The sequence below is a fragment of the Seriola aureovittata genome, chromosome 22, assembly GCF_021018895.1.
Source record: "Seriola aureovittata isolate HTS-2021-v1 ecotype China chromosome 22, ASM2101889v1, whole genome shotgun sequence".
Taxonomy (NCBI): domain Eukaryota; kingdom Metazoa; phylum Chordata; class Actinopteri; order Carangiformes; family Carangidae; genus Seriola; species Seriola aureovittata.
In genome coordinates this window covers 16,887,141-16,911,021 of record NC_079385.1, presented here as the reverse complement: position 1 = coordinate 16,911,021, position 23,881 = coordinate 16,887,141, and the positions used below count along the sequence as shown (strand labels likewise).

Sequence of the window (23,881 nt, the reverse complement as noted above, 5' to 3'; positions counted from 1 at the left end):
GCTTCTCGTTTTCCCTGTTCTGCTTTCAAAAGCAGAGCATCGCGGCTGGTCAGCTGCTAAAACTCGACAGCGTTACAGAGAAGAAGTCTAGTGGGGCCGCAAATACACAAGTATCAATGTTTGCTTAGCGTTTCCCAACACTATGATACACTGAATAGATCTATTATGAGCAAATGAAGCATAAACAAAAGCAGTCAACTGTCTTTAGCTGTTTACCACCCTGTCAGTTTTGGCCTGATTTTTCTAAATGTCTTATTAAAACTGAGATACTTGGAAATTTAAATTAGCCTTTTAATTAACTAAGCATGAGCACCATTTTGTAATTTAAATTATGAGTGGTGACAATGTGAGGCAGGATGGGCTGCTGTGATAATTCTTATTTCTGGTAAACAGCAGGAGATTCGGGAGGTGGAGCTGGATTGGAGGGGATATTTTCCCAGTGAGACGTCTCAGCAGAGAGCCAGCTTGGCGCGAGCAGAATGCCAGTCGGCCTCCACTGGGCACCGGCAAACAGTTGTGTCATTCAGTTGCAGCCCAATCCAATCAGACAGAGAAGAGGCCTGCGCACCGCCGCCACACAGAGCCAAACTCCAGAGCCCAGCGGAGGTCAAAGCACAAGGAAGCATGCTGTCCAAATCCTCACTGCTGTTCCCCATCTGACAGGACTCATGTGGCCGCGGCGAGGAGCTGGCGAGAACCGGCTTTTATAAAAAACATCTCGTAGGCACAGAGCACGACTGGCGCAACAATGCTACTCTTTATATGCTGTCACACAAATGTACACACTTGAACAAGCATGAACTCAAAGGAGCCACTTAATAAAGACAGCGAGGCGTTCTTAATAATCACACAGATATTGAAATCCCCCGAGTCTATATTAATGTTCCCGGAGTCTAATCTTAATTTAGCAAGGCTGCTTTCTTATATTAAACACCCTGAGCAGTCCAACACTGCGTTACAAAATTGCTTCATGGTGACTTTATTTGTTTTAAATCAGCAAAAGGAAGTCATTTATTTCATGTTATTCAAGTTTTATATTATTGTGTTGTATGTCGCAAGTTGTACATCGACTTTGTGTGTTCTCATGTCAGCTATTTAGTGCTGCCATTTCAGCCAAGTCCAGATAATGTGACTCAAGAGAGATTAAATGAATAAACAGATTTTCCCTGCTACCTGCTGCTGACTGTGACAATTGATTTCCACCACACCAGTTCTCCCTGATTTAGTTTCTTCACTTGGTGATGACATCTCTTGCCCTGTGCATTTTGCGTATCTCATATTTCTTACAGTAGCTACGCTTCTGTTCGCCTCCGTTATCTCCGGCCCTCTGGGGTGCATCCTTCTCTGCTCTGCATCTCCCACAGCTGCTCCGATTCACCCAAAAACCTTTGCCTCAACATGCATCCTAAACATCATCCGCGTCTTTAATGCCTCTTTCTAGTAACGAGCAAAAGCTTTGTAGCTGCATTAAAGCCATGCTACAGCATTGTGACATCAGTGAATGAAAACAACAATTATAGGAATAAAAAGTGCTGAGAAACTGAAAGGGAGCAGCAGTACAATAGGCTGCTAAATGACACATCAGAGGTTATATAGTGAGATATCTACAGCCGACTATATATCTTCTACTCTATTTCCCCCCCCCAGGTTTCTCTGATTCATTACAGTAGTTTTAGTAATTTTTCTTCAACATTTCTATCAACAACACCTCCTCTATTCCCCCTGCCATGCTCTGAATCCCAGGCTACAGTCCTCTTTTGTCCTGCTCTCATCTCTCCCGGTGTGCAGCTGGATGGAGCTGTGCTTATTACCTCGGCTCTCACGGCGACACCCTGCTCCACCAGGGGGACCCAAATACTGTAAGTGTAGGCCCCGGCCTCTCCAACTAAGCCCCTGTGACCTTGGAGTGAGGTGCAGCGCCCTGGGAGCCCATGAAATGAACAATATGAGGCGGGGAGGGCGGCGGGCATACAAACAGTCCATTACCATCCATAATGTGGGCGCTCTGCTGAGCCTATCCAGAAACCTTACGGCTCTACCCTGCTCTTTCATTCTTTCCTGCCGGGGAGGGGGGATATCTCTCTATCTCTCTCTCTCTCTCTCTCTCTCTCTCTGCCTGTGAAATCTGGCCTAAGAGGAAGAGGCCAGAGTACATGAATAAAGGGACCGGTTTGCTCCAGGCAGAGCTGAAATTGGTCTATTACGGGGCTCCATTTGAGATCAGTGTGGGAGGGAGTGGCGGGGCCAAGCACTGAGGGTTTTCCCTTTTTGCTTCCTTCTGTCTGTTCCCCTCTGTAGTGCGGGCCTTATATATGACGGACAATATTGCAAACATCCAGGCATAAAGCAAAAGTGCAATGAAACAGCTGCATGTTTAGCTGCAAGACTGGAAAAAAACTAAAAAAAACTCCTGTTTCGCATCTGCATGACCTCGAAGGATATTCCTCTTGTAATAGCCTCTTCAAACCTCATAAAGAAATCCACGTGTTGCCATGTAGGACAATATCCCTTTAATCAGTTTTATCCCTTTTCAGTTCAGTGATTTAAGTGGAAAATAGGAATGGGGCTAGTATGATTAGCTCAAATTGAATATATGAAACTGCTGCTGATAGTACATTCAGGTCTGACTAGCCGTGATTATAGAGATGGATCGGCTCCTGTATCGAGTGAAAATGTGCTTTGTTATTACGCTGTAAGCATTGCAGCTGCAACATTAAGTTCTTCTAGAGACACAACACAGACACCGTCCTAACGCCTAATCTGAGACGTCAAACGACCTTTATCTGCTCGTGAAAAATGGCACATGAGTGGACTGATTTGCCCCCCCCACTCACCCCCCATTTTCCATCTGCGATGTGCGAGTGGATAAGGTGAATGACGGGGGCTTAGCGGCAGAACGATTATATAAGAATAAACGCTCCTCTTTGAGGTTTTATCTATGAACAAAAGACTTTCAACTGATGTGAAGAAAGCCCGGCCCCGGCACAAGGACCATACAATCAGGCGGCATTGTCGTTGGAGTGGGACCCTCTCCTGCTTGGTCGTTAGGCAAATGGAGATGCAGCGTTGGAGAGTATGCTGTGTTATTTGCAGTGATTTTTCTTTGCTCCGCGGATTTAGAGAATGTGACATGCCATATTATCTTTGCTGCCGTGTAATCTTAGAAAATTCTGAGAGTTATGGTCTCCCTTGAATGACAAGTACACAGTGTTATCGCAATCTACCTGGATGGACGTGGAGGTGTGTGCTGCAGTGTGAAGAGAAACTGTATTTAACAACCCGCAGGAGGAACACTTTTGTTATTCCTCTGCTCCGTAAAAGAAAAGTCTGTAACCTTGAAAAGGAATTGTAGAGCAAGATTGAAGTTAACCTCTCAACTTCAAAAACATTGTCTGCTAGAATTATCGGGGGCCATTCTGTATAATGACTGCACCGAGGTAAACAGAATTAATCAAGATTACTGGACAGCTGAGTTTGAAGGTGGCTCACTGCAGAGAGAGAGAGAGAGAGAGAGAGAGAGAGAGAGAGAGAGAGAGAGAGAAAGGCTGAGAGTCAGCATTAGTTCGGAGCTCAGATAAATAGGTGATTTATAGAAGCCATTAATAGTGAGGCAGCTCACACATCTCATTGCACAAGTTAGATTGTTTATAGTTGGTAAAGAAGCCGCGCCTCCACTGTTATGTGTGAAGTTATTCAATCATAAGAACTGCTCGATACGAAAGGTCAAACGATCATCGATGAAAACTTCCAGCGGATCACTTGGGGAGAAAATAAGAAAGTATGACAAAAAGTGAGTCAACACATCATCTCATGACTTAAGACATATTGCGTCAAAATACCCACCCCCATGTTTGATCATGTTTATTGTCTTCAGCCATCTGCAGCTGATAACCCTTGACTGAACAAGCTGTTAGTTATCCCACGAGGGAGTGTGGAGAAATATCCACACTTGTTCAGAAAATGACTCTCCTGTAGGAAGGCTGCGCTTCGGGTGAGGCACAAAACTGTTCAGGCGGAGGCAACAGGGTGAGAGAGAGAGAGAGAGAGACAGAGAGAGACAGAGAGAGAGCCAAAAAACCTACTCAGATGTCAGAAATGATATCTTGACGTCTTTGAATTAGAGGATGAAGCAGCTTGTGAGGCGATGTTGCTCCTAGGGCGCTGATGCTCTGTGACTCACTGCTGTAGAGCTCCAGATTTTGCCACCGGGAAAAAAAAACCCCAGCTAACGCGGTGACAAAGGCAAACAAGAGTGAACCCTCGACCTTGTGCAACTGGATCTAACCATTCGGATTCTGTCACATGGGGAATATACTGTACCTACAGAAAATCAGCCGAAGGGATTGATTTTTTTTTTTAGAAAAAAGGGGAACGGCATCACACCGTTACTCCCCGTTCAGGGCGGGCTGAATGTGTTCCTGTGACATTTAAGGGAATTAGGTGGTGTTAAGAAAAATGACAACCGCTTTGTCTCTGTTAAAGAGCTCAGCCGAGACACAGAGAACAATTTTATGTCGCACAAGATTTTTTAAAACACCAAGGAAACTCTGCTTGGCTGGAGGCGCTGGCTCATCATTTCCCTCGTGCCTAACTGATGTCAGGTTTACATAAACAGGCTGAGGTACCTCTGAGATCAGGGAAATTACACTGGAATTACAGAAAATAATGTTAAAACGTTCATTTGTTTGTTATGACATGATACTAATGACAAACCACCGCTGGGCAGCTGGCTCGCCTGTGAAATCTCAGCAGATAAAAATGGGGGTTCACTTGCTAAAAGTAGGTTTTCTGAAAGAATTTCCACCTTGGACAAACAATCATCTGGATAATATAAGTAGGAATTCCTTTAGAAAAAACTTTCAGTTTCAGGTATGGTCAGTTTTATATAAGACTTAATCTCTGTCTACTTCTCTCAGCATCCTCCAGCTCCCTCCAGATGTCTCCTGGTTTCTCCATAAATCTCTTCCTAAATTGGCCAGACTTTTCATGCGGTGTGTGTGTGTGTGTGTGTGTGTGTGTGTGTGTGTGTGTGTGTGTGTGTGTGGCCACCCTGTTCTGACCTTCAGCTGTGGGCCAACAATCCACACTGATCAGGCAAAGGGGGAACCAACTGCCAGCCCTACTTCGTCCGCCGTCAGGTGTTGACAACCTGCATAAACATCGAGTGAAGAGCGCGGCTCACCTGAGGGGCCGAAGCCAGGTTGAATGATCTGAAGAGTCACTCAGATGAGAGCAAGTTCGGGCTGGGATAAATCTGATAGGAAAGGGAAGGGCAAACAGTCTGTTGAGGACGTTTGCGTCCAGAAGGTTTTGCACTTTACCTCCCCCGACTGGCAGCCATAGGTGGTGCGAGGGTGGGGCCAGATGGAGCCACGCTCCCACCAAGAACTAAAATTATAGATCAAGTGACGATGCAACTTTTTGCAGACGTGAGCTGTGTAATCTCTTTCCCTATATATTCAGTCAGTTTTCAAGAGTTGACTGCGTAGATTAGAGTGTGTTTGTTAGTGTGAGGTACTTTTGAATGATAAGACGTGTTTGTGGGGATATGATAAAGAGGAACTTGGGGTTACCGATAACATGAATCAGGGGCAGCTGCTGCTCATATTAAGTAAGCTGGATATTTAAAAGAGAACTGATAAATATGAACTTTAGTAACCCACAGCTTGTGACACTTTAAAACAAAGTAGATGTGGGTTGTATACGTCTGTGCGCTGTGAGAGTGATTTCTACCTTCTCAGGTTGTTTCATCTGAATATTTTTATACGCAAACCCACAGTACACAGAGATGTTTGTGGCAGATTTCTTATCTTGTTCATCACCATGTGACTGTGACTCCTCAGGGTGTCTCCTTTACAGGATATACGATACAAAAGAAAGGTTTAGTATTTTTGTTACTTCTACCTGGTAAAACTGTAGATTTTTTAATTTGTAGAAATCTCCTTGAACAAAGCAGTTTCATTTTGCAATACTGGAGCAACTGTGTGCAAACAGCGATCTTTATGCAGATCAACTGAATCCGCTGTAAAGACCAAGCCTATTTTGGATGATTGACACAAATATGATTGGTCTATTAGCCTATCATTCATGCTATTAAGGTCTGCCATTATGAATCAGGCTTGATGGTTTGTGTGATTGGGCAGTAAATGTTGGGCTCATTAGTCCCCACTGTTCTCAGCAGATCTGCCCAGATCCAAATCAACGAACTCCCCTTTTTAAAAAAGGACTGCGACCTTCGGAGCATCAAGGTCAACGTGACGCCAACTTTCCCCTAAATCACTCGAGACTGGCGGCTGACGGACCGAGGCGGCTTCACCTGGTATCAAACTGTTTGCGTCTTTGTGCCTTTTCACAGCATCAAACACTGTCGCTCGCACACAGCTGCGAACATGAATTATTTAACAAGGCAAGTTATAGTGATCTGTAGATAATGTAGAGGGCTCCGGGGCTTCATGTACATAGTCGAGGAAAATGAATCCTGTGCATCCTTTCCTATCCTGTAATTATGTATGCGGTCGCTAATTTCCCACAAGGGAGAACACTGTGTGCCTGGCCTCTCTCTCCTGCCCCCTTAGTGCTATGACAACACAGAGGGGGGAAAAGCCCATACACACAAATACACACTCACACAGTAAACCAGAGTGCAGAGTGCTGCCCCTCCAGGCAATATCTACGTCAGTACAGAGGAAAAAATAAAAATAAAAATAAAACTTCATTATGGTGAAACAAATGTGTCCCTCAGCTGCAAATCAGCCTCAGTAGAAGGTGCTCTTTTACAAACTTGTGGACAGTATTAAATTATACAGAAACCCACACTGCTGCTCAGTTGGCCAGTGGTTCTGGATGAGCCTCTTGATGTGTGTTGAAAGCCCAAACAAGCTCTAAAACCTGTTTGGCCAGTAAAATGTTTCTTATGATGGTTTCCCTGAGAAACAGCGCGCGACTCGCAGAGCAGGTCTGTATTTTCTCTGAAGCGGTTTCGCCATGCCTGACATGATCCTATTTTGAATGGTCCTCTGTGGTAATAAGGTCATTTGTCTTGTGCAAAGGAGAGGGGATCTATAGTTGTCATACTCGGAGCTGGAGATAAATGCGGAAGGCTGCGCCAGTGAAACAAATTTATGCAGTCAAGCCTTTCCTCCCTCAGCTATAGTGTAAGATTAAGAACCCCTCAATGTGTGGAAATAAAAAGGATGCAATTAAAACCTCAGAACTGAGTGTGGGAATCTGATATGTTGCTGCACAGTTTCTAACCGAATACATGTCTGAATTTTCTCCATGCTCTTTTATGTAATGCATCGTCTTGTCCTGTTTATATTCTGTGTATTGCATTAGTGATAGAATAGAAATTTTAGGGTGTTTTCAAACCTGACCTGTTTGGTTTGCTTCAAAAGAGCTCTGGTATTTGCTCATTTAGTTTGGTCTGCTTAGTGTGAAAGCTGTCAATCGGACTGAACGACCAAGTCCGTCTAAAAACATGTGTCACCGAAACAAACTCTGGATTTTATGAAAGTAGACATGATCAGAAACAAAACTGCTGCTAAATTTACCAATCAACAACTTATAAAGCCATCACTACTGGAAGTGTATTTACTCGTGCTAAACAATTGGATGCGAGGGATTTCCATTCATCAATCAAAGTGTAAAGGAGTTAAAGCTGTGGTGTGTTGAGCTGAGTATTTTTAGCAGTTTCCTCGTTAAATAGTGAAAGATGTAAAGTGATTCCACTGTGTCCTCCTCCGCCTTCACCTCCGTCTCATCCTGTTTCTACCTGGTCAACATTATACAAAAAAAAGATCCCAGAGAACATGTACACTTACTCATTTGGCATTTGCTTTTATCCAAAGTGACTTACAGGTGCGCTTGATAAATATACTGTGCTGCACTGCTGTCAGTCTCTGGAGATGAATTTTGCTAAAACTGTTCATGTTCATTTATTTGTGAAAGGTTAGTGTGACCATGACCTGGCCTAGAACTAAAAAGCAACCATGTATTATATCAGTGTTTTCCTTGACCCAAACCACAGGTTTGAAAATGACCCTCATCTCAGCAGGAGCTTCACTTGGCTGAGAGAAGAAAAAAATACAAAGAGGAAGATGTTTCACATGTGAGTCTAACAAGAGATGCATGGTGTCCACATAAAACCACAGAGAAAAACTAATGGCTTCCTGTGCTTCTTCATCCTCCACTATGTGATGTGAAAGGCAGGTGAGGCCAGTGATGCTCTCCGTTTTTTATTTTTTACTCTTAATGCTCTTCAGCCACCGCTGCTAATACCTCCTGTCATTCTCGTTTGGTAAATGGTTGATCTGCTCCACCATACTATACGGCCTTTGCGGTCTACCTTGCTGCTGTAGTTATGAATAGAGCCGCCGAGGTCCGACCCCGGGGACCGGCTCAGCCACAAAGCATTTCTTCACCCGGCTGTTTGTCGTCACACGGTCGAATTCCTCGCTGTGTTTTTCGTGTCATAATTTCCTTGGATCAGGCAGGAATGAGTGTTTTTCACGGCTATAGCGGGAATCCGATTATCATACAGGGATCACAGTCGTCATGGAAACCAAGGATGGCGCACGGTGTTAAGCCGTCCCCTTACACATCCTAGAACATTGGGAATTAGTGTGAAAATTCAGCTCCCTTAAAATAAAGACGCCTTTCATGTTAAGCACATTCTCAAACAGCGGACCATGTTTTTGTTTCCTCAGCCTGCAGGTGTGGCAGGAATACGACCTGAGCTTTGTGGAAACATTACCTTGTCACATAGTTTCTCATAATCAATGCGTACCGAAACGATCAAATATCCCATGCCTCATTTCAAAAAGGCAGCTTTACTATAATTAACATCATATTAAACTCAATGTAATTTTTCTGATATCTATAGATTGTAGAAGAGACTCTAAATATGCTCTGAATCTGCTCATTTGTAAAGTTTGAACAGACTTCAAGTAAACTGCTATCAAAAAATGGTGATCCAATTAAAATTCTCTTCCCTTTCTAGCAGCCTGAAGGTGCAAGTAACAGCTTGCCACACACTTTCTGATCATTTTCTTTTTTTTTTTTTTTTTTGTTGAACTGTGTCAATTAATGTCTCTGTGTAACATTTGGGAATAAGACGGCTGTGACAGCTGTTGCAGTGAAGATACAGTGGAGGACAGATTACAGAAAGGTTCATGTGAGGGTACCTTTCTTCTTAAACCACAAAAGAAATAAAAAAATCGAAATCCAATTGAGCAGATTTTGGCCAAATTGGAGAAAAAATAGACATCTGTAAGCACGGCATTTTTCTATGCCACATCAAGGAGGAGTGATACAGAGGACAATAAATGTTTTGTATGTCTGGTGTAGTAAAGTTTTCTTTCATGAAAACAAAATGTCATAGTGAATAATTTAGAGAAACAAGGAAGCTCGATATATTACCTCGGGTTCTGAGAAACTGTGACGACCCGTTTTCACTACTTTCAAAGAAAACAATCGGCACATGAATCTATAATGGAAATAATTGTTAGCTGCAGTCCTAACATCAGATTGATTATTCAACATTAGAGATTAACTTCAACTATATCGTCCAGAGATGGAAAACTGATCTCCAAATGTCCGAAATTGGTAACTCTTCATCAGAAGTTTTGTGAGGATCTAGTCTGGCTCAGCAGTGAGAGAGGAAATATTCAACAGTACGATCAGTGGACGGTGTTTAAGCAGAAGAGGCATCTTATTCTTAATCTTCATCTTATTGCCAGCCTTCCTGAAGAGTGGAAACTCTGTTGCCCACCTCTCTGTCTCTCTCTTTGTCTTCTTCCTGTCATGAGTCTTTTCAATCACATCTCCTTTTCCTTCCTCTCCGTGTCTCCTGCATTTCCTTGACAAAACAGTGTGATATTAATCCAGTGTGTCTTGAGACTTAATTAGAGCCTGTCACAGCTCTAATTTATGCCAGTTTATGAATGTGGATGGCCATCCTGTTCATTACCCTCTCAAGACATTGCTGGTTAATAAATTGAAATTAACAGACTTCGCCTGAAAATGATCCAGTTTAGATTTCCACACTGTCGTGAGGATTTTTAATTACCATCTGGGTTTAAAAAAAAATATATATGGAGCCATCCATTATTGTCCTGTCATCCATCAGCAGTGAGCAGACACAGAAATTGGAAAAGCATACTCGCCACTGTCAGAGATAATCACCACAGAGAAATCACAACACGATGCATTTAATCATTGGAAGGACAGTGAATGTTCAGGTCAGTCATCGTGACACTCTGCTATGTGGGGGTTGACCCTGAACCCCCGACCCCACCCGCCTGCACAGCGCTACCTTGGGGCAACAAACAGCTCCCAACTCACTCTGGTAAACACAACAACGCACAATATGCCTGCGCGCACGATGAAAGACATGACTCCGAGCGCTGTCACCACTCATCACGCTGACACAAAAGAGGATGCAGCTCAGATACTGTGCGAGTGGTATAATAACGTGCACGCAGACATGATATTTTCTGGATGCTCGGGGCCAAACACATCGGCCCAGCTGAATGAGATCAATGCCGGGATCGATACAGGAGGTGCCTGGTGAGCATTGAAAGCACAGAGCGGACGGGCAAAGAGCCAGATGACCTGACCAGGAAGGTCGTTGACCGGCAAAAGTGACCGGCCTTGTGAAGCTCGTGAAGCTGATAAAAGCAAGTGGTAGGAAGAGATATATCTCTGAGCTTCACATCATCTGGTATTCCGGTGTAGGCGTGTGATTCTGAGCAGTTCGCTGCCATTTTGAGCAACATTTTCTTGCTGAGACAGATGAAGGAATACACAAAGGTATGGATGTATACGCACATGAACTGGCGAGCGCCGCACGCTGCACTCGCACAAGGCTCGATTCCCTCCTAAGTGTCAGTCAGGCTTACTACAGCGCGACACAGGCTGGATTGATTGATGGACTAAAGGGGGAAAAGGCAGGTGGGCTAAGACATGCACAGGAGAGAACCTGAGGTTAGACATTGTCACCGATCTGGCTGCTGCGTTCAGGAAGTGCCTGGAGGGCGTAACACGGCTCACTGAAAGCTCTTAAACCTTCAGCTGCAGCGTTTTCCCCCTGCTCTCATCCAGATGGACAAAACATGGAAAGAATAATGTGACTGACATCACATTTTGTTTCCAATTACCGAGCCATTGTAAACACTGATCTCCATCTTTTTTTCCCTTGTCAGTGTCCACATTATATTACTTTTTGCCTGTGTCACTTATGATGCACATTTTCAATGAGTGCTAGCAAAACAAATTTGAAGACTGTATTCAGATGGAAATAAGTACCTTGCAGCACTTTCCACCTGCTGGACTGACATAAGACATAATAACAGTTTGTGCTAATTAATACTTTACCTTTTTACTGCCAAAGAAAATCATGAAAACTCTCAAAGATATCAGTTTTGTTTGACTTGTTGTGTTTTTAATAGTTTTTGGACATAAATGGCACAGTGATCAAAGCCACACCAGGCTACACAGTGTGTGTTAGTAGGATCAACGTTGCTGTTTATGGCCTTTTCTGGGGATTTGCTGACAATCTGAAAGCTACAGAATATTACTTATTCATCCTTTAAATGTCAGCACTGATTTCCAAGCAATGTAAAGCAATCAATACAATTACGGATATTTTTTTCATTGCTTAGTCTGTTGATTATTTTAAAGGTGCCGTATTTTACGCTTTTCCTGTGTTTGATTTGAAGAGTTGATCCATAAGAAGATATATTTTATGGTTTTAAGAACCAAAAACCATCTCAATGTAGTTTTACATCTCCTCTCCCAGGCTTCTCTCTGGAGCTCCAGTAGCAACAGGTCGGTGAACCAATCAGAAGAGAGGAGGCTCTGAGTCTCTTTAAAGAAATAAAAAAAACAATTTTTCCATAGCCCAAGGTGACATCTTAAAATGTCTTGTTTTGTCTTCAATTTTAAATGCTATAAAAACAGAGATGTTAGGGGTTCTGGGGTTAAAGCAACAAATCTTCATGTGAGACGATGGAGCCAAATGTTTGGCATTTTTCTCCGACCACGACTATCAATTATCAAACTAATTTGTTAAATTCTCTGTTAATTGACACATTGTTTCCGTAATAACTGAGGTCCTGAGTTTTACATATAAAAAAAAACATTAAAGATACAGTTTTAAAAACAAACAGCACGAACAGAAAGTCCTCTGCTTTTGAATTGTCTGTGGTGGGATGATGCAACAAAATGCAAAATACCAGTCTGCCGTTGCACAGTAACCAACTTATTAGAGAGCTTGCCCTCTAAAAGCAGTAAAACAGGATATCTTGCCCCTGCACTTTCCCTGAGGACGTGTTAGTCCCGAGGGTAAACTCTGACCACGCGCTGACTACTGGTGGAAACGGTAAATTAGCACAGAGTATTCAGTGAATGTCAGACTCAAGCCGCCGTAATCCAGCGGCTCGTTCTCCGCGTGAACCACGCTTCCTCTCTGTGCATCCTGGGTAATTTGTTTCTCCCGGGGGTTTTTATCATATCAGGAGCCAGAGAGGTTACTTATACTGACAGTCACGGCATAGAGAGAGGAGGACAGGGAGGGCTGGGTTTGGTGAAGAGAGAAGGACTCGATTTACGCTACAAGATTGCTAATATAGTTTTAATTCCACAAGTTCTGATGTTGTAAAGCAGGAAGCCGGTTAACTTCCTGGGATTTAAACTTTGCTTTCCACGCCGAGAAAGCGAAGCTCAACAGGAAGCTGTTTAACATGACATGTCGCAAGTCTTCACACCCAGGTGGCCTTAGGTAATAGACTCAGAGGTGGAAGGGCAGATTTTGTTAATTTGACTCCAAATCTTTCAGGAACAACATGCCCCCCCCCCCCCAAAAAAAAAAATTCAGTCACGACTTTTGGCAGTAGGTGAAAGTGACAATGGATGAATAATGCATGAGCTCGATGTGCTGCTGTTAATCACAGTAATCTTACACAGTGCAATATTTCCTCCCAACGCGCGCACGCACACGCACGCGCACGCACACAGACACACACACACACACACACACACACACACACACACACACACACACACACACACACACACACACACACACACACACACCTCCACCTCTGATCTGAGAGCTGTTAAGGAGCTACAGATAAAGAAATGGAGAAAGACAAAGGTTAAAAGGAAGAGTTCTTGTACTGGCTAAACATCTCACTTTCAGCTCCCTCCTCACATCATCCCGGCTTCTGATATTCATCACAATGTGCATGTGTTTCGGGGGAGACGGGGGTACTTCCAATGAAAATGCAAAGGCGCTGATTGCCTTATGCCAGGCTTTTCTTTTTTTTTTTACTTTTTGGCTTTTGTTCAGGTCCTCACCAAATGAATGCAGGGAAAAGGTGAATTTAGACTCACTCAAAAACCTTTTACAGGACTCACTCGCTCTCTCTGTACTCAGCAGGAAGAGGAAGGAAGTTGAAAAGCTCTGAAATGTATCCGTAATACTGCTTTTTTTTCTTCTTTTCTTCTCCTTTAGACTCGCAATCAAAAAGACATAAATCAAAACTTTGCACATGAATAAGGCGTTCATTTGCGTGGGCGTGCACTGGAACTGTAAGCCCCTTTGAGACACATCTGTAATGGGATCTGTTTCTCCCATAGTGGACCTTCTCGATGGGGCAGCTGATAGGATACTCCCAAGTGGACATCTAAGATCAATGATTACCCTCCATTTAGTGCAGCTTGCTCACCTTCAGGGCATGTTGATGCATCAAAGGACAGAGTTCGGAGGAAATGCCTGATTTTGAGATAACCTCCTGGCTTTCTTCCACTCTGTGACAGCCTTTTAACATGATGGATCCTTCAACTGCACTAAACTGGGAACTGACTGGAAGGTGACTGAGAGATGGTGACACCACTCAGGTGACCCTGGTTAATAGAAGAAAAAAAAAAGGGAACTGCTGGAAATCTAATTTTGTGTTTTTTTTGTCCTTGCTGTTTCATGGGTCGGCAGGGTGAAGATCAAAGATGATGATCAGAGGAAGTGGAGATAAGTCTAATGCTGGTTTTTGTTCGTTATCAGACACGTACTGCACGTAGCAACCAGAGCCTTTCAGCTCAGATGGGGTTAGTAGTCTCATCCCACATCCTGAACCCTGTTGGCGTTACCTTGCTTCATCTACATATAGGGAATATATTAATTAAATAACACCTAATTATGTCAGTTCTTACGTTTATATAAATGTATGTTTCTGTGTGTCTGCATGTTTTCGGATGCACTTGCATACGATGCCCAGACATTCTTACTACATGTTCCCCTTTGTGAAAATGACCACAATGATCGAAAGATTGGAGTCTAATATTCTAGAAATACATATATTACATATAAGCGCTAGCATGAAAGCTCTATATACTGCTAGCGTCTCCTGGGTTTGGTCTCCTTGGGGTGGGTAATGTGTCTGTATTTTCCATATAAACTACACATTTCTTCTCCGACTGACGACAGTATAACAGTTGAGAATTCATCCTCTTGTCTTATAATAATCTACGTTTGAACTTTGTTCGGTCATATCAATATTCAGGATCTGTCTCTGACAATGGCCTTTCTGATCCAGGGAATTAAAGGACCATCTCTCCGTTAATTTGAGCTTTGACAGGCTTGAAAGCTAAAACTTTGCCATCACTGATTTGGAGGATGATACTCAGATCAAAGAACATCAGTTTTAGTTGATGAGAGACAAGGGACTGGATGATTCATGGTGAGAGGTAAAGTCCTTTATTTTCAGCACAATGCTGTCTAACCACAACAAGAGCAAATTCAAATCCAACCAATCAAGTTTGTGAGCTTGTTGTTAAAAAAACAACAAATTTTTCCTTCTATTATTTTATTCCTTTTCAAACCATCTTAAGTCGCATTCTGTCAAATACAAAACGAGGCTTTGTTTGGTGCTTCAACTACTGAAAAACCAGTGGGTTGTTGCTATGCAACAATTAAATATGTTTGAGGTGTGCTACTCTCCAGTTTCGCTTTACCTTTCAGTAACCTGTGCACTGAGTGCTGAAAAAAAAAATTGCACCTTCTCGGTGCTGTCAGCTCTGCCCCCCTTCCCTGTCTGTAAATAGAGGTCTCTGGTGAATATGCAGCCTTCTGTGGAGTCGGAGATGTAGTGATAAAAAGTAGCTCTTCTTTTCCGCTCAGATCGCAGCAGACAGCACACTGATTTACTCCACGCAATGACAAGGACGACAGCTGCGGCTTACCGAGATGGAAAATATAACCTTGCTCTATCCCCACTGTCACCCTCCTTCCTTTATCCCGTTCTTCACTTTGAGTCCAATTCATGTCACCTCTCTCTCCATGTGCCCCACCTCCTGCCATCAATGTTTCTGTTGCCCAACATCAGGGTTTCTCTGCTTGGAGGAGAGGTTATTGATGGGCTGTAGACTTGAAGAAGAACCGACCAGCCTCTTTGCTCAGGTCAGAGGGGAAAACCACATGTTGAACTCTCTCTCCAGCCTCACAGGAAAATTAACTTTCAGATACCGAGTGTTGTCTAACCTGTGGCCGTCAGTTCTCACACTGGGACAGCTCCTGGTTTATTAGTCTCTGGACATCACATGACAAGGACATCTCAGAGGAGAGACCACACCTTAGTTTTATGGTGTTGACAGTTGGCAAGGAAGAGGAGCAAAGGCAGGGCAGAGGGGAGGAGACTGAACGCATGGATGCCTCCCAGTTCATGTCAGCGCTGAGCCAAACAAACACCGCCGCACATGTGTTTGCCTCTTTTCCGGACCGTGTTATTAACACACCAGTGGAAAACACTTAACTCATGCCTATTCAATTATGCTAATGCAAACATATACAAATGACCCTGGTTAGTTATTAGCTGTCTCAATTAGGGGACATGTGTATGGGGCTTCAGAACAGAGAGATAAAGAGAGAGGGAGAGAGATAGATAGAGAGACAGAGAGAGAGAGAGAGAGAGAGAGAGAGAGAGAGGGGAAGACGGGTGGTTCGCTGTCCACTGGTGAGACAGTAGCTCGAGGGCAAGAGTTGCAGCTTTTATTGTTTCCGTCGGGGTACGTGGGCTGGAGAGCCGCTGCACTTGAAGAACAGGCAGCAATGCACAAAATTAATGTCATGCTGAGCCAATGTATGCATATTAGTTTGGACATGTGAGCGCATGAGAGGGTAAACGCATGAACAGAAGTGGCTCTTATCTCTCTGGCTTCTCTCAGTCCCTTAGAGCAGACCACAGTAAGCTTTCATGTAAAAGCCTGGTTTTCACGTCTGATTTCACACCCTCTTACCACGTTCACCGGTATCAAACCAGAAGACGTCAAATAAATCTAATTAATGCATGATACCGGGTGATTTGCAACCACCTACAGAACACGCAGGCCTAGTTGTTTTGAAAATGTTATTGTATTGACGAGTGTGCTAAACTTTAAATGCAATAGATCTGAATCACGGAGATGTGATTTAAAATGCTTTGCACGTATACACACGGTAAAGCCGTGCATTAAAATCAATAAAATGGATCGACAAAGCCATAAATGACTCATACATCACATTTATTACAGTCAAAGCAGATTAATCGCAGTGACTTGTGGTGTAGTGTGAAATGAAGCATGCTGCTATAGGAGAGAGTTCTTGGTGTGATACACTAAAGCTGAGCAGAGCAAAGCTAAAAGAAATCTTACAGTCAAGATGATCTTTGTCAATGCAACAAGAGCGCTAATACGTCACTGTGACGCCTTCAAGGAACAAGTTTCCTTTGGATGGTGGTTTCCATTTTACTGATGTAAGAATAAACTAAAACTCTAACTACTGTATTATGTCTAATTACCCTTGAGGAAGTTGTTCTTCTCAATCCCCATTCCAACTTGCTTTGTTTCACCAGAACTTTATTGTTCTATCCCTGACAAAGCGTGACATGTTGTATTTTTATGTTGTCAATTAACCAAAAGCTGCTGTGGCGATGATTTCCGTCTGCCTTATCTTCACTGACTCACTGTCTTTTATAAATACAAATTTAAGCTGACATGTCTTTGGGTCTACAGATTACGTGGCACACAGCTTTCAGAGCTATAGGAAGGAGTGTCACTGACTGCAGCGAGATTTAATGCTCCAGTGACTTGTATGTTTGCGAGCTTTTCCAGTTTGGCAACTGTTGTAATTATTTAGCCGACCTACCTGGTTAAGTAACGAGCACTGTTGCCCCTGGACTCATCTGACAGGCAGTGTTGGTTTGTAAACACAAATACATTAAGGCTGGTAAATATTCAAACCCTGCTGTGCCTTCTGCAACCAAAATGTAAAATCTGGCACTCCCCACGGTGTATTATCTAATCACCATATGAATGATCTTTACAAACAAGGCAATGTTCTCCATCATTTCCCTGCTTTGACACTTCGAGCTTGTAGTCTGTCTCATTATTTTTGCCATCATTCCTAAACTCTCCATTTCTGTGTGATCCTCGACTACATGGACGACTGGTGCTGTCCGCAAGAGGTGGTGCTGAAATTTCACCCTCCTCTGCTCGTTGCCACCTCTCCCTCTCTGTGCATGAGCGCTGTCCATGGTTCTGAATCAGCACTGCATGGCCTGAGCACAGAGGCTCTTCCCCACAGAAGGGGGGGCAAAAAAAAAAAAAAGAAAAACACATGAATTTTGCTGGTTGGCTGGCTGGGTGGAGCGGCTTGGACCTCGTCTCAGCCGGGTCTGTCTGAAAGAGGCAAAACAAGCCAGACTCTCATCAGGCAGGGAGCTCCACGCCCTGTTTGCTCCAGAGCTGTCACATGTGACAGCGTCATCTACAAAGAGATAGGGGGGCTGGAAGCTTGAACACATCCCTTAGATGGATATAAAACATGACTGTGGTTGGGGCTAGACGGAATATCTCAAAAAGAATGATCTCAGTTGTTCCTACTTTGCTCGGACGTGTGAATGTCTCAGGCAGCCGGCTGGATGTGTGACACGAAACGAGATGAAAGTGGACGTGCCGCCTTTCAGCAATCAAAAGGCATTTCCTGTTATTTCCACACTCTCCTCCATGACTGTGCTTTAACATTCAGACGGACACATTGTGAATGTGCATCCAGCGGGATGTTGTGTGAAAAGAACGGCTGATCCCTGCTCATCAGAGGCCGAGCCCTCTTCATCCTGTCTTTCCCCAGAGTAGAAAAGCCGGCCAATCAGAGTGGACGAGGTAGTGAGTCACAGTGAGGGCGGACTGGCATCCAGTGGACCGAAAGGAGCTGCCCGCTCTGGGCAGTAAGTCTGTAACCTCCATGGATGGAGTGATCAACACCAACACCCACATACAGGAAAAGCATATACACATATTTTTGAGCAGGTTTAATGATAAAAGTCTAATTTTTCTCTCCTTCATTAAACTTTTAAGCCCTTCGTTCTCTGTTTTATTAGATCCATGAGACAAGTCATTACTCACAAATGTTGCCACCCCTTAATAACTCGCAAAACACCCACTGTAGCACTGCAAGGTTGTGTGAAGGTCAGCACTCTGCCTGGATCCAACTGGAGGCTGAGCTGTGTTTAAGCCTCATGATGGTATAGTACAGTACGTGTCACTCAAGGCAGAGCAGCCCTTAGATAAACAAAAACACTGTGTCAATGGGCCGCGTGAATGAGTGCCAGAGACGTTCATTAACTATTGATGCAGTGGGAGATCTCACAGCTTGATACACATCACACACACATGCAACACACACACACACACACACACACACACACACACACACACACACACACACACACACACACACACACACACACACACACACACGCACGCACGCACGCACGCACGCACACACACACGCACACACACACGCGTGTGCGAAACAGTTATTGGATCACATGACAATGCCAGTGGATGCAAAATTTTTTTTCCAACTAAAAGGATTAAACTGTCCTCAAAGAGAATGAATGGCGTTAAACAGCTTGCACAAATGACTCCAGGTCTTGACACATAAATCTAATGCTAACAATGGCATGAATATGAGCGGAGAGCAGATTGTTCAGGGACACTATTGGATGTACAAATCCATTTTCCAAGCAGCCACAAAGGCAGCGTGGATGTGAATGGGGTTTAGTGGACCTTGTAGGAGAAATAAAGGATTTGGGAAGTGCTGGAAAAAATGGGGAGTCAAAATGGAACTGAAATCCAACTGAATGAGTCTTTTTTTCTTCTTTCTTTCTTGCGTCTGAAAAGACTGAAGCTGTGTGTTGGCTTTCACGGCTTGCTCCTGCACAAGACAATGGAATCAAATAGACATGGGGCTGTTTGAAGCCTCACAATCTACCAACCTTCACCTCTGTCATGTTTCTAAATGAGAGAAGAAAAAAATAAAAGTGGCGAATGTTATTAAGAAGAGGGAAGCTTTGTTCAGCCTCTAGCCCTCTGCTCTGTCTTTGTTTAACAGTCTACTGTATGTCAGCATGCGTGCGTGGAGGGAGGGAGGGAGGGATGGTGAGGAAGCGAGATCGACTAGTTCATTTCAGCTGAATCCGGGATAATGAGGATGGAGAGGGAGAGAGGGAGAGATAAGGGATGACAAAGGGGAAATGACAAACAGCAGGGAAGGCAGCGCGGTGATTCGATTACAGTAGAACTTCTCATTAAATGACAAAGAAAGCAAGCCCTGGGTTAGGAAGCCACGCTATTGTGCTATAGATGCAACAGCTACATACAGCATGTCTTTTCTCTTTTCTGTAGGGGAATAACTATCTCTCTATACTTCACCGCTGCCACATTGAGCCTAACCCTCCGTGGGAGTCTCGCTTATCCATGCCTGTCACAGATCCTATCAGCTGTAAAGCCACATCCACTCGTAAATGTAGACGTATACACATACACATTGCTCACACGCCAATATTTTGAGTTTTCAAAAGAACATGAGTCACACAGATACTTCAGAAAAATCGATTATATTTGTAGGAACTCTGATCTCTGGTGTGAGTATCAAACGCTACACAAAAGGAACAGTTGTAAAACAAGGAAGTGAGACAGAAAAGTAGTATCTAGTATCTCTAGAACCAATCTGATCTGGAAATTTCTTTCTTTTATTTTTGCTTTCAAGTAATCCCAACATCCTCTGACATCTGTCATCCTGGATGAGCTGCTGTCAAAAAGACACTACACCTCCTCCTCCTCATCATCCTCCTCTTCCTCTATACGACCTGACTCCTCCAGTCACACATACAGTACAGTGCCCTGCGAGCCATGTCTGCTGACGTGCTCACACACACACATGTGCACACATCAAGAGCAGCGTGTTTGCTACATTTCAACCAGGGCATCACATGTATTATTTTCAAAGCAGGTACACAGCTGAGAGCTCTGGTGCCATTTGACTCTATAACCGTGCAATCAGCATCTCCACACTGTCTCTTACCTGGCAGCACGCTGTCTTCCCTGGGTCCTCTTCACAATCCCAGGAAGGGGTTCAGACACACAAGTTCAGCTTTCTCTGAGGGAGCTCGATGAGGCACTTTAAAGAGATGAAGAAAAATAAAACAAAAATAAAAAACGAAAGCTCGAAAAGCAATGTCCCCTTTCTTTTTTATTTCACACAACAGCTAAAGAAGCACTCACGATCACACACTCGAACACCAAGTCAACAGCTCCGGCAAGCGAGCAGCTCGCTATTCCCTCTCTCTCTCTCTTTCTCGCTCTCAGTCCGTGACACTCGCCTCCTCTCTTCCCGCCCACCTACTCCAGCCCCCTCCCCCAACTTCTCTCTCTCTCCCTCGCTTGCTCTTCTTCTGTCACACAAAATGCACACATCCCCTCCATCTCTCAGCTCACTATTCTGACATTTTCCCCACCCACTCACACCTTCTGCTCCATGAAAACAAATCGGAGGTACTATCAGATGTGCCTTTCCACACCCCATCAACAAACTTATTCTCTGTTGATAGAGCATTTCAGCTGCTTCTTTTCCCTTGGAATAAGACAAAGCGCCTAGTGAGAGCCTACTAACAGTAGATAGTGTAATTTATGAATAATGGTAATGAGACACTTGCACTGTATCATACTTCTTTTTGAAGCAGACACCTCCGCTCATTCACACTTATTCTTCTTAAGTCTCTCCTCTCCATCTTCCCGTCTCTTCCTCGGGTGCCGCTGGTGAATTTGATGCTACTCACGTCCCATTCTTCAGACAGCTAGTCAAGGGCATTCCCAGAGTAACCGTATGCTAATGCTCTGCCTCGAGGAGCTGCCTGGCGTCCCCTCCTCTCACAGCCCGACCAGATGTGGCACTCGGCTCTCCCAGGGAGGGGGCAGCAGATGCAAAGGCAAAGGACGAGCAGCAGTAAAATAAATAAATAAACAGAAAACTGTCAAGAAATTTACTTTCGTTTGACCACTCAAATGGACACAGACTCGATGGAGGTGTGAGTGTTTAATCCTTTCCCTTATTGGTCTAAAGCCAGCTTTAGTTTTCAGCCATACATATTCCCTACATTTTAGATATAAAGCACACTAACTCATTTACATGGTCATTAATTAAAGGTCTCATATTTTTAACTTTTCCTGTGTATTATTTGAAGTCTTGATCCATAGAAGATACAGTATATTTGTGGCTTAAAGAACAGAAAACCATCTCAATGTAGTTTTACATCTCCTCTCTCAGGCTTCTCTCTGGAGCTCTAGTAACAACAGGTCAGTGAGCCAATCAGAGGAGAGGAAGCTAAGAGCCCCTCTTCTGACTGGCTGACAGTTTTCTGAGTGATTGAATACAAATATAGCAGATACCAGGTAAAACACATGGGTCTGGGTGGGCGGGGCTTTGGGCATGGCTTCAGGTGGCCTTATTGTGACATCACAAAGTTACAGAAGTCCTGTCGGCTTGTTTTAAGGCTCAGTTTCTGAATACTTAAGTAAGTTAGTTGTGTCACAGCCAGTACTATGGTATCCTGCATGTTTTGTGGCACATAACTGATCTGATTGGTTATGGGGTTATGGTGGTGGATCAAACCTGAGACCACTAGGGTACAATATAGTCCATTAAGGTATTTTGCCTGTAACATTAAACAGAAGACATTATGAAAGTCTCAAAGAAAAAAGCCCAACATTTTCACATGATATTCATGTGTTAAATTGTAATCTGTGAGGAGTTTCCTGCTGGTGTGTTTGTCCTCTCTGTGCTTCCTGTCTGCCTCTCCAGCCACACACTCATTTCCTTGACGGGTCGTCTTGTATCCAATCAATCCTCTCCCCGGGAAATCCTTGAATTTACCTTCAAAGTGTTTGCTTGTTTTGTCTGCGGATTAATTATGAGGCATATGAACGGGAACCATCCCACCCGACAGAACTTCTGCCTCCTACGCTCTGTCTGTGGCAAATACTAACACTGTGAGATCTGTGACTGCGGGCGCCAACAGATGTTACATGTGTGTCTGTGCTGTATGTGCACATGTGTATGTCTGTGAAGAGAGCCAGTGTGTAAATAAAGGGCAGGCTGATAAAGCACAATGAGACGCACGGCACTGTTTACAACACACACACACACACACACACACGTAAAAGCTAACAGACATATAGGCAGGACTGAGGCAAAGCAAACAGGGAGTCTGTGTTAATGATTACCAACTAACACTTGCTGGACACCGCACAGCTTGCTCCTCTGTACATAAGCTTTGGTTCACTGGCTCTGTGTGTGTGTGTTATGTTGTGTGGCTGTGGGGGGAATCGATGCAGATATGGTCGGTGCAGATTCGAGGCCCAGCAGTCTTATGGCTTGACCCTAATGAGCAGAGGACGAAGTGCATCCATGCTGAGCATCGCAGGCCATCCTCTGTGGAGAATTTCTGTTGTCTATCCCAACAAAGTCGGCTAAACACACATCCCAGCACTGTGGAGTCCATCAGCTATCACAGCTAGGGGCTGGAAATTGCACACCTCGAGGCTTATCTCCCTTCAAAACGTAAACTGTCTAGAAGATAACAGTTTTGGCCAAACAATTTCTCTGAGAAAGAGAGTAAACACTCCAGTTGTTTTGAGATTAATGGCGCACTGAACAGGAAAAATGTAGGCATCTGTGAAATCGCTAATGACCAAACTTGGGTCTTTGAATGCAGATTAATGTCTTCACTGGGCTCTAAAAGTGCAGTGTGTATCCATGTATGGTAAAACAACTAAAAACTACCAGAGTGACATTAAAAGACATAAGGAAAGAGATTTTCAGTTTTTCTATTTTCTGCTGGAATGAGGAGAATAAATATATTTTCTCCTACATTGGAGCCATTGCATTCAGATTCCATTAAATTACCACTTTATTTGGTATCTTTGAGAATTCGTGCGAGATATTAGTGTCAACAATTTAATTCTCAATCAAAAGACGAACTGGGTAGTTTTGCTGAAGCAGTGATAGAAACTGTGTGGAATCGAGTTCCACCTCCAACTCAAACTTCAACTCAAACTTCAAGTAAAAAGACGTCAGGAAATGACAGAGTTGTTTGACTGACAGGTGACTTCTGAACAGCGCAGTGTAGAAGAACCACAGCACTGACACATGTACTGTCTAAGTATTACCACCGGCTCCCAGAGCTGGAGGGACCAATTTAAATTTAAAGCCATAATTGTGTTAAATATACCTTTAATTTAAATGTCATTCAGAGACTATGCACCATAACAGAACTCCTCTCCATTTCAAATTAGCTTCAGCTTAAAAAATAAATGATCAGACTGGACATAATGACCAAACGGTGCAGCAGTGTCATCAAAAAATTTTGAATTTTAACAAAAATCAACCTCTTTTAAGTGTCAACTGCAACACCAACGCATGCCCTTTGCCTGCAATAGCAACTTTCATCATCTCAATTTTGGTGTGTGTGTGTGTGTGTGGGGTGGGGTGGGGTGGGGTGGGGGGGGT

The 23,881-nt window shown here is 43.7% G+C and overlaps 1 protein-coding gene across 7 annotated transcripts in view; it reads right to left on the bottom strand.

Annotated features, from left to right (window-relative positions):
• Positions 1-23,881, bottom strand: part of syt1a (synaptotagmin Ia) — a 172,147-nt gene that overhangs the window by 58,708 nt on the left and 89,558 nt on the right. For 4 of the 7 annotated variants that reach the window (XM_056367176.1, XM_056367181.1, XM_056367177.1 and 1 more), the window contains one exon: positions 20,399-20,494. The exons of 2 other annotated variants lie outside the window; for them this stretch is intronic. The gene's annotated coding sequence lies outside the window, so the exon portion shown is untranslated. Of the gene's footprint in view, positions 1-20,398; positions 20,495-20,598; positions 20,658-23,881 lie in introns of those variants that run through there. One more of the 7 variants, XM_056367178.1, reaches the window with a different exon arrangement.